General features: G+C 40.2%; 1 pseudogene; it reads right to left on the bottom strand.

The window, feature by feature from the left end:
- Positions 1 to 4546: 4546 nt before the first annotated feature.
- On the bottom strand, positions 4547 to 4789 carry LOC119523958 (annotated as a pseudogene).
- Positions 4790 to 13233: the final 8444 nt, after the last annotated feature.

Raw genomic sequence — 13233 nt, forward strand, 5'->3', positions numbered from 1 at the left:
GACAAAGGTACCCAGTGTTCTTTTTTACTTCAATTGCTCTTTTTCACTCTAATTATTATTCTTGTTATTTTTGTGTGTGTGCTAATGAAGGTGTCAGGGATTGATTTAGGTGATGAATGTACAACTATGTAATGGTACTGTAAACAATCAAAAGTACAATTTGTTTTGTATGACTGCGTGGTATGTGAATATATCTCAATAAAATGATGATTAAAAAAAAAAAGAAACAATCTGCTTTGCACGCATGGAAAAACTAGTTATCAAATTTATTTGGAAAGGGAAGATGCCTCGAATTACTAAAGACACTCTAAAAAAGAAAAACGAAGTGGGAGGACTTACACTCCCCGACTTTGAAGCTTATTATAAAGCCACAGCTGTCAAAACAGCACGGTACTGGCACAAAGATAGACATATAGATCAATGGAATCAGATTGAGAACTCGGAGATAGACCCCAGATCTATGGCTGACTGATCTTTGATAAGGCCCCCAAAGTCACTGAACTGGGTCATAATGGTCTTTTCAACAAATGGGGCTGGGAGAGTTGGATATCCATATCCAAAAGAATGAAAGAGGACCCCTACCTCACCCCCTACACAAAAATTAACTCAAAATGGACCAAAGATCTCAATATAAAAGAAAGTACCATAAAACTCTTAGAAGATAATGTAGGAAAACATCTTCAAGACCTTGTATTAGGCGGTCACTTCCTAGACTTTATACCCAAAGCACAAGCAACAAAAGAGAAAATAGAGAAATGGGAACTCCTCAAGCTTAGAAGTTTCTGCACCTCAAAGGAATTTCTCAAAAAGGTAAGGAGGCAGCCAACTCAATGGGAAAAAATTTTTGGAAACCATGTATCTGACAAAAGACTGATATCTTCCATATATAAAGAAATCCTACAACTCAATGACAATAGTACAGTCGGCCCAATTATAAAATAGGCAAAAGATATGAAAAGACAGTTCTCTGAAGAGGAAATACAAATGGCCAAGAAACACATGAAAAAATGTTCAGCTTCACTAGCTTTTAGAGAGATGCAAATTAAGACCACAATGAGATACCATCTAACACCGGTTAGAATGGCTGCCATTAAACAAACAGGAAACTACAAATGCTGGAGGGGATGTGGAGAAATTGGAACTCTTATTCATTGTTGGTGGGACTGTATAATGCTTCAGCCACTCTGGAAGTCAGTCTGGCGATTCCTTAGAAAACTAGATATAGAGTTACCATTCGATCCAGCGAATGAGCTTCTCGATATATACCCGGAAGATCGGAAAGCAGTGACACGAACAGATATCTGCACGCCAATGTTCATAGCAGCATTATTCACAATTGCCAAGAGATGGAAACAACCCAAATGTCCTTCAACAGATGAGTGGATAAATAAAATGTGGTATATACACACGATGGAATACTACGCGGCAGTAAGAAGGAACGATCTCGTGAAACATATGACAACATGGATGAACCTTGAAGACATAATGCTGAGCGAAATAAGCCAGGCACAAAAAGAGAAATATTATATGCTACCACTAATGTGAACTTTGAAAAATGTAAAACAAATGGTTTATAATGTAGAATGTACGGGAACTAGCAATAGAGAGCAATTAAGGAAGGGGGAACAATAATCCAAGAAGAACAGATAAGCTATTTAACGTTCTGGGGATGCCCAGAAATGACTACGGTCTGTTAATTTCTGATGGATATAGTAGGAACAAGTTCACAGAAATGTTGCTATATTATGCAACTTTCTTGGGGTAAAATAGGAACATGTTGGAAGTTAAGCAGTTATCTTAGGTTAGTTGTCTTTTTCTTACTCCCTTGTTATGGTCTCTTTGAAATGTTCTTTTATTGTATGTTTGTTTTCTTTTTAACTTTTTTTTCCATACAGCTGATTTAAAAAAGAAGGGAAAGTTAAAAAAAAAAAAAAAAAAAAAAAGAAAAACAGGGAAAAAAAAAAAGATGTAGTGCCCCCTTGAGGAGCCTGTGGAGAATGCAGGGGTATTCGCCTACCCCACCTCCATGGTTGCTAACATGACCACAGACATAAGGGACTGGTGGTTTGATGGGTTGAGCCCTCTACCATAAGTTTTACCCTTGGGAAGACAGTTGCTGCAAAGGAGAGGCTAGGCCTCCCTATATTTGTGCCTAAGAGTCTCCTCCTGAATGCCTCTTTGTTGCTCAAATGTGGCCCTCTCTCTCTGGCTAAGCCAACTTGAAAGGTGAAATCACTGCCCGCCCCCCTACGTGGGATCAGACACCCAGGGGAGTGAATCTCCCTGGCAACGTGGAATATGACTCCCGGGGAGGAATGCAGACCCGGCATCATGGGACGGAGAACATCTTCTTGACCAAAAGGGGGATGTGAAAGGAAATGAAATAAGCTTCAGTGGCAGAGAGATTCCAAAAGGAGCCGAGAGGTCACTCTGGTGGGCACTCTTACGCACACTTTAGACAACCCTTTTTAGGTTCTAAAGAATTGGGGTAGCTGGTGGTGGATACCTGAAACTATCAAACTACAACCCAGAACCCATGAATCTCGAAGATAGTTGTATAAAAATGTAGCTTATGAGGGGTGACAATGGGATTGGGAAAGCCATAAGGACCACACTCCACTTTGTCTAGTTTATGGATGGATGTGTAGAAAAATAGGGGAAGGAAACAAACAGATAAAGGTACCCAGTGTTCTTTTTTACTTCGGTTGCTCTTTTTCACTCTAATTGTTATTCTTGTTATTTTTGTGTGTGTGCTAATGAAGGTGTCAGGGATTGATTTAGGTGATGAATGTACAACTATGTAATGGTACTGTAAACAATCGAAAGTACGATTTGCTTTGTATGACTATGTGGTATGTGAATATATCTCAATAAAATGATGATTAAAAATAAAAAAAATGGGCATAATCAAAGGAGAGGCTAAACCTGCTTATAATTGTGCCTAAGAGTTACCTCCTGGGTACCTCTTTGTTGCCCAGAACGTGGCCCTCTCTCTCTAGCTAAGCCAACTGGGCAGGTGAACTCCCTGCCCTCCCTCTTACATGGGATCTGACTCCCAGGGGTGTAAATCTCCCTGGCAATGCAGGATATGACTCCTGAGGATGAATCTGGATCTGACATCGTGGGATTGAGAGTATCTTCTTGATCAAAGTGGGATGCAAAATGAAACAAAATATTCAGTGGCTGAGAGATTCCAAATGGAGTCGAGAGATCACTCTGGTGGGCACTCTTACACACTATACAAATAACACTTTTTTAGGTTTTAATGCATTGGAATAGCTAGAAGTAAATACCTGAAACTATGAAACTGTAACCCAGTAGCCTTGACTGTTGAAGACGATTGTATAACAATGTAGCTTACAAGGTGTGACAGTGTGATTGTGAAAGCCTTGTGGATCACACTTCCTTTATCCAGTGTATGGATGGATTCGTAGAAACATGGGGACAAAACTAAACGAAAAATAGCTTGGGGAGGATGATTTGGGTGTTCTTTTCTACTTTTATTTTTTATTATTTTTACTTTTTCTGGTATAAGGAAAACACTCAAAAAATATATTGGGGTGATAAATGCACAACTATATGATGGTACTGTGAACACTTGATTGTACACCATGGATGACTGTGTGATATGTGAATATATCTCAATAAAAATGAATTTTAAAAAAGATAAAAAAAAATTCCCATCCAGGTTAAAGGTCCTCAAGGCATGAGCAGGGGAAAGGCAATGATTCAGCAACCAGGACTAAGGCATGATGGGGTGGAGGTGGGAGACTAGGCCTCAGGGCAGGGGCCTGCCCGGTTAACAGAACTGAAGCCTGAGGTCAGGTCTGGCTCAGCTGTGAGGGTGACCTGAGGCAGAGTTCCAGAGTGCTGGGCTGGAGCTGCTGTCAACCCTCTAGGGCAAACTGAGCCTGCAAGCTAGAGGGTTGGTTGCTATGCAGAAAGTGGCTCTAGTCATGGAGTGGGGAGGAGCAGAGGCTGAGAACCAGGCAGAACTGAGCCCACATCTTTCCTTGGCTTGCCATTCAAAGCCCTTCACAATTTGATCCCATCATAGTGATAACAGCTAACAGCATAACTCATTGAATCCTCAAAACAAACTTATGAGTAGGTTCCATTATTACAGATAAGGAAATTGGGGTGTAGAGAAGTTAAGCCATTAAGCAATTTTCGCAAGGTTGCACAGTTGGTGCACAATGAAGTCAGGTTCAAACCCAGGCAGTGTGGCTCCAGGGTAAGGGTCATAGGTTTAGCAAATAGCCTACCCTCTTTTTTTTTTTTTTTTTTACTTTATATCTTTTTTTAATTTTTTGCCTTCTTTACACTGGCATAGAGGTCAGAGAAAATCTCTGAAAGTTAAATGTGAAATAACTCTTTACAATTAAATCCAACAACTGTATAGATTTATCTTACCCTCATTTAAGTGAGAAAATCCATATTATGAAAACAGAACAAATTAGATAACAAAAGAGCCAAAAAATACTTTTAAAAACACACTTCATAAAAAATAACTCCAAGTATGAAAAGTATTACTTCTCTGGTGTCTTCATATTCTTCTCTTCTGTGTACTTATTATGTACAGCACATTGTTTCCTCAGATAAATGCATCCCCATACTTACTCTTCAGTTGTTCATTCATGTATTCTGTCTGCTCCAGGGCTGTATTCCTGTAGCCATCGAGGCAAGCCAGGACCCCTCGATAATCCACTCCAGAATTTAATTTTACCACAACTGGCCGTCCTATAATTTGCTTTAGAAAGTCACTGGGTGTTTGCTTCCACAGACTCATTTTTAAATCCTTCACCTCGCGGCGGGCGGCAGGGACCTAGAACCCCCACTGCAGGCGCCGGAAAAGCCCAGCCTCCATAGGACAATGGCAGCGAAATCTGAAACCACCGAAGCAGCAGCACTTTCAGCCCCAGCCAATCATTGCTTTCAACCCTCTTAACTATTTGCCTTGTGATAGGGGCCTTCAATGCCTTAACTGAAAGGATTGGCTCTAATGAGTAGGGTTCTCAGACATGGGGGAGCCTGATAGGGGTGAAAAGTCTGGTTTGGAGAACTTTCCCGTGTGCCACACTCAGCTCTCTGTCATCCAAGCCTTCTGTTTCATGGCAGCTCCTCTGTGAGACCATGCTTGCCTTTTTATTTTTTTTATTTTTTTATTTTTTTTATCTTCATCTTATTGAGATATATTCACATACCACGCAGTCATACAAAACAAATCGTACTTTCGATTGTTCACAGTACCATTAGATAGTTCTACATTCATCACCTGAATCAATCCCTGACACCTAAAGTAGCACACACACAAAAATAACAAGAATAATAATTACAGTGAAAAAGAGCAATTGAAGTAAAAAAGAACACTGGGTACCTTTGTCTGTTTGTTTCCTTCCCCTATTTTTCTACTCATCCATCCATAAACTAGACAAAGTGGAGTGTGGTCCTTATGGCTTTCCCAATCCCATTGTCACCCCTCATAAGCTACATTTTTTTTATACAACTGTCTTCGAGATTCATGGGTTCTGGGTTGTAGTTTGATACTTTCAGGTATCCACCACCAGCTACCCCAATTCTTTAGAACCTAAAAAGAGTTGTCTAAAGTGTGCGTAAGAGTGCCCACCAGAGTGACCTCTCGGCTCCTTTTGGAATCTCTCTGCTACTGAAGCTTATTTCATTTCCTTTCACATCCTCCTTTTGGTCAAGTAGATGTTCTCCATCCCACGATGCTGGGTCTGCATTCCTCCCCGGGAGTCATATTCCACATTGCCAGGGAGATTCACTCCCCTGGGTGTCTGATCCCATGTAGGGGGGAGGGCAGTGATTTCACCTTTCAAGTTGGCTTAGCCAGAGAGAGGGCCACATCTGAGAAACAAAGAGGTATTCGGGAGGAGTCTCTTAGGCACAACCATAGGGAGGCCTAGGCTCTCCTTTGCAGCAACCATCTTCCCAAGGGTAAAACTTATGGTAGAGGGCTCAACCCATCAAACCACCAGTCCCTTATGTCTGTGGTCATGTTAGCAACCATCGAGGTGGGGTAGGCTAATACCTCTGCATTCTCCACAGGCTCCTCAAGGAGGCACTACATCTTTTTTTTTTCCTTGTTTTTCTTTTCTTTTTTTTTTAACTTTCCCTTCTTTATTAAATCAACTGTATGAAAAAACAGTTAAAAAGAAAACAAACATACAATAAAAGAACATTTTAAAGAGACCATAACAAGGGAGTAAGAAAAAGACAACTAACCTAAGATAACTGCTTAACTTCCAACATGTTCCTACTTTACCCCAAGAAAGTTACCTAATATAGCAACATTTCTGTGAACTTGCTCCTACTATATCCATCAGAAATTAACAGACCATAGTCATTCCTGGGCATCCCCAGAACGTTAAATAGCTTACCTGTTCTTCTTGGATTATTGTTCCCCCTTCCTTAATTGCTCTCTATTGCTAGTTCCCCTACATTCTACATTATAAACCATTTGTTTTACATTTTTCAAAGTTCACATTAGTGGTAGCATATAATATTTCTCTTTTTGTGCCTGGCTTATTTCGCTCAGCATTATGTCTTCAAGGTTCATCCATGTTGTCATATGTTTCACGAGATCGTTCCTTCTTACTGCCGCGTAGTATTCCATCGTGTGTATATACCACATTTTATTTATCCACTCATCTGTTGAAGGACATTTGGGTTGTTTCCATCTCTTGGCAATTGTGAATAATGCTGCTATGAACATTGGCGTGCAGATATCTGTTCGTGTCACTGCTTTCCGATCTTCCGGGTATATATCGAGAAGCTCATTCGCTGGATCGAATGGTAACTCTATATCTAGTTTTCTAAGGAATCGCCAGACTGACTTCCAGAGTGGCTGAAGCATTATACAGTCCCACCAACAATGAATAAGAGTTCCAATTTCTCCACATCCCCTCCAGCATTTGTAGTTTCCTGTTTGTTTAATGGCAGCCATTCTAATCGGTGTTAGATGGTATCTCATTGTGGTCTTAATTTGCATCTCTCTAAAAGCTAGTGAAGCTGAACATTTTTTCATGTGTTTCTTGGCCATTTGTATTTCCTCTTCAGAGAACTGTCTTTTCAAATCTTTTGCCCATTTTATAATTGGGCTGTCTGTAATATTGTCATTGAGTTGTAGGATTTCTTTATATATGCAAGATATCAGTCTTTTGTCAGACACATGGTTTCCAAAATTTTTTTCCCATTGAGTTGGCTGCCTCTTTACCTTTTTGAGAAATTCCTTTGAGGTGCAGAAACTTCTAAGCCTGAGGAGTTCCCATTTCTCTATTTTTTCTTTTGTTGCTAGTGCTTTCGGTGTAAAGTCTAGGAAGTGGCTGCCTAATACAAGGTCTTGAAGATGTTTTCCTACATTTTCTTCTAGGAGTTTTATGGTACTTTCTTTTATATTGAGATCTTTGGTCCATTTTGAGTTAATTTTTGTGTAGGGTGTGAGGTAGGGGTCCTCTTTCATTCTTTTGGATATGGATATCCAACTCTCCCAGCCCCATTTGTTGAAAAGACCATTATGACTCAGTTCAGTGACTTTGGGGGCCTTATCAAAGATCAGTCGGCCATAGATCTGAGGGTCTATCTCTGAATTCTCAATTCGATTCCATTGATCTATATGTCTATCTTTGTGCCAATACCATGCTGTTTTGACAACTGTGGCTTTATAATAATCTTCAAAGTCAGGGAGTGTAAGTCCTGTCACTTGGTTTTTCTTGTTTTGAGTGTCTTTAGCAATTTGAGGCATCTTCCCTTTCCAAATAAATTTGATAACTAGCTTTTCCAAGTCTGCAAAGTAAGTTGTTGGAATTTTGATTGGGATTGCATTGAATCTGTAGATGAGTTTGGGTAGAATTGACATCTTAATGACGTTTAGCCTTCCTATCCATGAACATGGAATATTTTTCCATCTTTTAAGGTCCCCTTCTATTTCTTTTAGTAGAGTTATGTAATTTTCTTTGTATAGGTCTTTTACATCTTTGGTTAAGTTTATTCCTAGGTACTTGATTTTTTTAGTTGCTATTGAAAATGGTATCTGTTCCTTGAGTGTCTCTTCAGTTTGTTCATTTCTAGCATATAGAAACATTACTGACTTATGTGCATTAATCCTGTATCCTGCTACTTTGCTAAATTTGTTTATTAGCTCTAGTAGCTGTATCATCGATTTCTCAGGGTTTTCTAGATATAAGATCATATCATCTGCAAACAATGACAGTTTTACTTCTTCTTTTCCAATTTGGATGCCTTTTATTTCTTTGTCTTGCCGGATTGCCCTGGCTAGCACTTCCAGCACAATGTTGAATAACAGTGGTGACAGCAGGCATCCTTCTCTTGTTCCTGATCTTAGAGGGAAGGCTTTCAGTCTCTCACCATTGAGTACTATGCTGGCTGTGGGTTTTTCATATATGCTCTTTATCATGTTGAGGAAGTTTCCTTCAATTCCGACCTTTTGAAGTGTTTTTATCAAAAACGGATGTTGGATTTTGTCAAATGCTTTTTCAGCATCTATTGAGATGATCAATTGATTTTTCCCTTTTGACTTGTTAATGTGTTGTAATACATTGATTGATTTTCTTATGTTGAACCATCCTTGCATGCCTGGAATGAACCCCATTTGGTCATGGTGTATGATTTTTTTAATGTGACTTTGGATTCGATTTGCAAGTATTTTATTGAGGATTTTTGCATCTGTATTCATTAGGGAGATTGGCTGGTAGTTTTCCTTTTCTGTAGCATCTTTGCCTCGTTTTGGTATTAGATTGATGTTAGCTTCATAAAATGAGTTAGGTAGTGTTCCATTTTCTTCAATGTTTTGAAAGAGTTTGAGTAAGATTGGTGTCAGTTCTTTCTGGAAAGTTTGGTAGAATTCCCCTGTGAAGCCATCTGGCCCTGGGCATTCATTTGTGGGAAGATTTTTGATGACTGATTGGATCTCTTCGCTTGTGATGGGTTGGTTGAGGTCTTCTGTTTCTTCTCTGGTCAGTCTAGGTTGTTCATATGTTTCCAGGAAATTGTCCATTTCTTCTACATTATCCAGTTTGTTGCCATACAGTTGTTCATAGTATCCTCTTATAATTTTTTTAATTTCTTCAGGATCTACAGTTATGTCACCTTTTTCATTCATTATTTTGTTTATATGGGTCTTCTCTCTTTTTGATTTTGTCAGTCTAGCTAGGGGCTTGTCAGTCTTGTTGATGTTCTCAAAGAACCATCTTTTGGTGATATTTATCCTCTCTCTTGCTTTTTTGTTCTCTATGTCATTTATTTCTGCTTTAATCCTTGTTATTTCTTTTCTTCTACTTGGTTTAGGATTGGTTTGCTGTTCATTTTCTAGCTTCTTCAGTTGATCCATTAGTTCTTTGATTTTGGCTCTTTCTTCCTTTTTAATATATGCGTTTACTGCTATAAATTTCCCCCTTAGCACTGCTTTTGCTGCATCCCATAGGTTTTGGTATGTTGTGTTCTCATTTTCATTCGTCTCTATATATTTAGCAATTTCTCTTGCTATTTCTTCATTAACCCACTGATTGTTTAGGAGTGTGTTGTTTAACCTCCAGGTATTTGTGAATTTTCTAAGTCTCTGATGGTTATTGACTTCTAATTGTATTCCATTGTGGTCAGAGAATGTGCTTTGCATAATTTCAATCTTTTTAAATTTATTGAGGCTTGTTTTATGTCCCAGCATATGATCTATTCTGGAGAAAGTTCCATGAGCACTAGAAAAGTATGTGTATCCTGGTGATTTGGGATGTAATGTCCTGTATATGTCTGTTAAATCTAATTCATTTATCAGATTGTTTAGGTTTTCAATTTCCTTATTGGTCTTCTGTCTGGTTGATCTATCTATAGGAGAGAGTGATGTGTTGAAGTCTCCCACAATTATTGTGGAAACATCAATTGCTTCCTTTAGTTTTGCCAGTGTTTCTCTCATGTATTTTGTGGCACCTTGATTGGGTGCATAGACATTTATGATTGTTATTTCTTCTTGCTGAATTGCCCCTTGTATTAGTACGTAGTGGCCTTCTTTGTCTCTCAAAACATCCCTGCATTTGAAGTCTATTTTATCTGATATTAATATTGCTACACCTGCTTTCTTTTGGCTGTAGCTTGCATGAAATATTTTTTTCCATCCTTTCACTTTCAGTTTCTTTGTGTCCCTGTGTCTAAGATGAGTCTCTTGTATGCAACATATTGATGGTTCATTTTTTTTGATCCATTCTGCGAATCTATATCTTTTAATTGGGGAGTTTAATCCATTTACTTTCAACGTTATAACCGTGAAGGCATTTCTTGAATCAGCCATCTTATCCTTTGGTTTATGTTTGTCATATTTTTCCCCTCTCTCTTTTAATATCCTTTATTGTACCCATACCGAATCTCTTTAGTACTGAATCTTTCTCCAAGTCTCTTTGTCCTTTCTTTGTTTCTCTGTCTGTAGGGCTCCGTTTAGTATCTCCAGTAGGGCAGGTCTCTTGTTAGCAAATTCTCTCAGCATTTGTTTGTCTGTGAAAAATTTAAGCTCTCCCTCAAATTTGAAGGAGAGCTTTGCTGGATAAAGTATTCTTGGCTGGAATTTTTTCTCAGTCAGAATTTTAAATATATCTTGCCACTGCCTCCTCGCCTCCATGGTGGCTGCTGAGTAGTCACTACTTAGTCTTATGCTGTTTCCTTTGTATGTGGTGAATTGCTTTTCTCTTGCTGCTTTCAGAACTTGCTCCTTCTCTTCTTTGACAGTGTGATCAGAATATGTCTTGGAGTGGGTTTATTTGGATTAATTCTTTTTGGAGTTCGCTGAGCATTTATGATTTGTGTATTTATGTTGTTTAGAAGATTTGGGAAGTTTTCCCCAACAATTTCTTTGAATACTCTTCCTAGACCTTTACCCTTTTCTTCCCCTTCTGGAACACCAATGAGTCTTATATTCGGATGTTTCATATTATGTATCATATCCCTGAGGTCCATTTCGATTTTTTCAATTTTTTTCTCCATTCTTTCTTTTATGCTTTCATTTTCCATTCTGTCATCTTCCAGGTCACTGATGCGTTGTTCAACTTCCTCTAGTCTTGTACTATGAGTGTCCAGAATATTTTTAATTTGGTCAACAGTTTCTTTAATTTCCATAAGATCATCCATTTTTTAATTTAGTCTTGCAATGTCTTCTTTATGTTCTTCTAGGGTCTTCTTGATATCCTTTGTATCCCGTACTATGGTCTCATTGTTCATCTTTAGTTCTTTGAGTAGCTGCTCTAGGTGCTGTGTCTCTTCTGATCTTTTGATTTGGGTGCTTGGGCTTGGGTTATCCATATCGTCTCGTTTTTTCATATGCTTTATAATTTTCTGTTGTTTTTGGCCTCTTGGCATTTGCTGAACTTGATAGGGTTCTTTTAGGATGTGTGGACCAATTGAAGTTCTTATCTCTAATTTATAAGATCTACAGCTTCGTGGAGTACACTTTCTCTAAGTAACCAGCAGGTGGCGTCCACGAGCCACCTGTTCTCCACAAGCCAGTTCTCCCCTGCTTTGCCTTTTTGGTGAGTTGGGGAGTGAGTCTTGTGGGGTCCAATTTGTGTACCAAGCTTGTGTGCATAGTTGGTGTTGCCCGCCCTGTATATGGGGCATGTTTCTGGGCAGTAAGGGATGGAGGGTGGCTCTAACAATCAAATCTCCCTGGTGTACCTGGAGTTTTAAAGCTGCTGCAATAGTCTAATCCTTCAGTTCAGTCCTGCCACAGTTTGTCTCTGCCACTGACCCACAAGTCTTTGGTATTGGCGTATGGCTCCTGAGACTTGCAAGTGGGTCCCTCTTCCAGGCCGTGCACCCCCTGGTCCTCTGTTGAGGGATGACTGTGCTGTGTCACAGGTGAGTGCCGTCCTCCCAGGGCGGTTCTGCACTGTTGGGCTGTATAGGGAGGCTCCCAGTCTGCTGAAATGATGGCTGAATGGGGCTTTGTTAATTCACACTGCTCCACCTTCCCAGCTCTGGGACATTCAGCTGAGGTTGCAGGGAAGGCTAATGTCCACGCCCAGTTTTGTGGAGTGTGCCTGTTATTTGAAGCACTTCCGTCACACTGGGTTGTCTGGGGCAGTTCTGGGCTATGGGGCTGGCGATGGGCAGGAGTGTTTCCTGTCCACCAGGATGATCGCTGTGAGCAGACATCCCCCTTTTCTTGGGAAGTTGTGGTGTTTAGTGAATTTTCTCAGCCACTGGATTATTGCCTTTTGTCTCAGAGCTCTCTTAGTTCTGCTCTTGTCTTGACCTGCCCAAATTGCAAGTCTTTGAAGCTTTCTGTATTGGGCTTAGATTTCACTGATCTTAGCAGTTCCACATTTTCATGAGTGTTATATGAAGTTTGCCCAAAGTCAGAGTGCTCTGTGGTATCCAGTCCACGCAGTTCCTGGCTTTCTACCTACTTTCCTGGAGGAGTAACTAAAACATACAGCTCACCAGTCCGCCATCTTGCCCCGCCTCCTCCATGCTTGCCTTTTGTATGAAGTAAACCAAAGAAGACAGTCCTCTGCCTAGGCATGTGGCATTTTTCTAAATGACATGAGGCCTACAGGCTGGTGCTATTTGTCAACTCTAAGCCTCTTATGTTTGAGGGGCCCTTATATAGGCTGAGTTCACTTGAATGTTGTACTGACTTAAAATGGGCAGAATCTGGTGTGCTCTCAACTAGAGTTACTTCTGGTTGTACTTTGCACTGTATGTCATTTTCACTGATACTGTTTCTAGAGCTCAAGAAATAGGGTTTGGGCCTTTATGGTCATTGTCACCTGTGTGTTCTGTGGCCTTAGGGAAACTATACCCTGTCTCTGTTTCCACCTTTCAGTTAGGGCAGATGTAGGCAGTCCTCACAGCAGGTTTGTTAAGGGCACAGTTGACATGCTGGACGTGGGGTGCAGATTGGTGGAGGTGGGGAAGGGAGACTTCAAGCTGGCACAGTCTCTCAAGAGGGGACACTGTCCCTGGGTCATCTCTTCCAGTGTATGGCTAATGACTCCAACAAGCAGCAGGGAGAAGGAGAGGGTATTGCAGCTGGTCATTACTAATGAATCTGCATGCTCTCTTTGGCATGCATGCCACAGGTTGCCAACACTTGGAAGCAAATCAGCTTTGTCTGGCTTCACTGGGACAGTGAGGAGAGAGGCTCAATTGCCTGCTGGGTGTTCTAAGACCCTGAAGCCCACAGTTCAGACCTACCTGTCATGGGGTGGT

This window comes from Choloepus didactylus, chromosome Y, assembly GCF_015220235.1.
Source record: "Choloepus didactylus isolate mChoDid1 chromosome Y, mChoDid1.pri, whole genome shotgun sequence".
Lineage (NCBI taxonomy): Eukaryota > Metazoa > Chordata > Mammalia > Pilosa > Megalonychidae > Choloepus > Choloepus didactylus.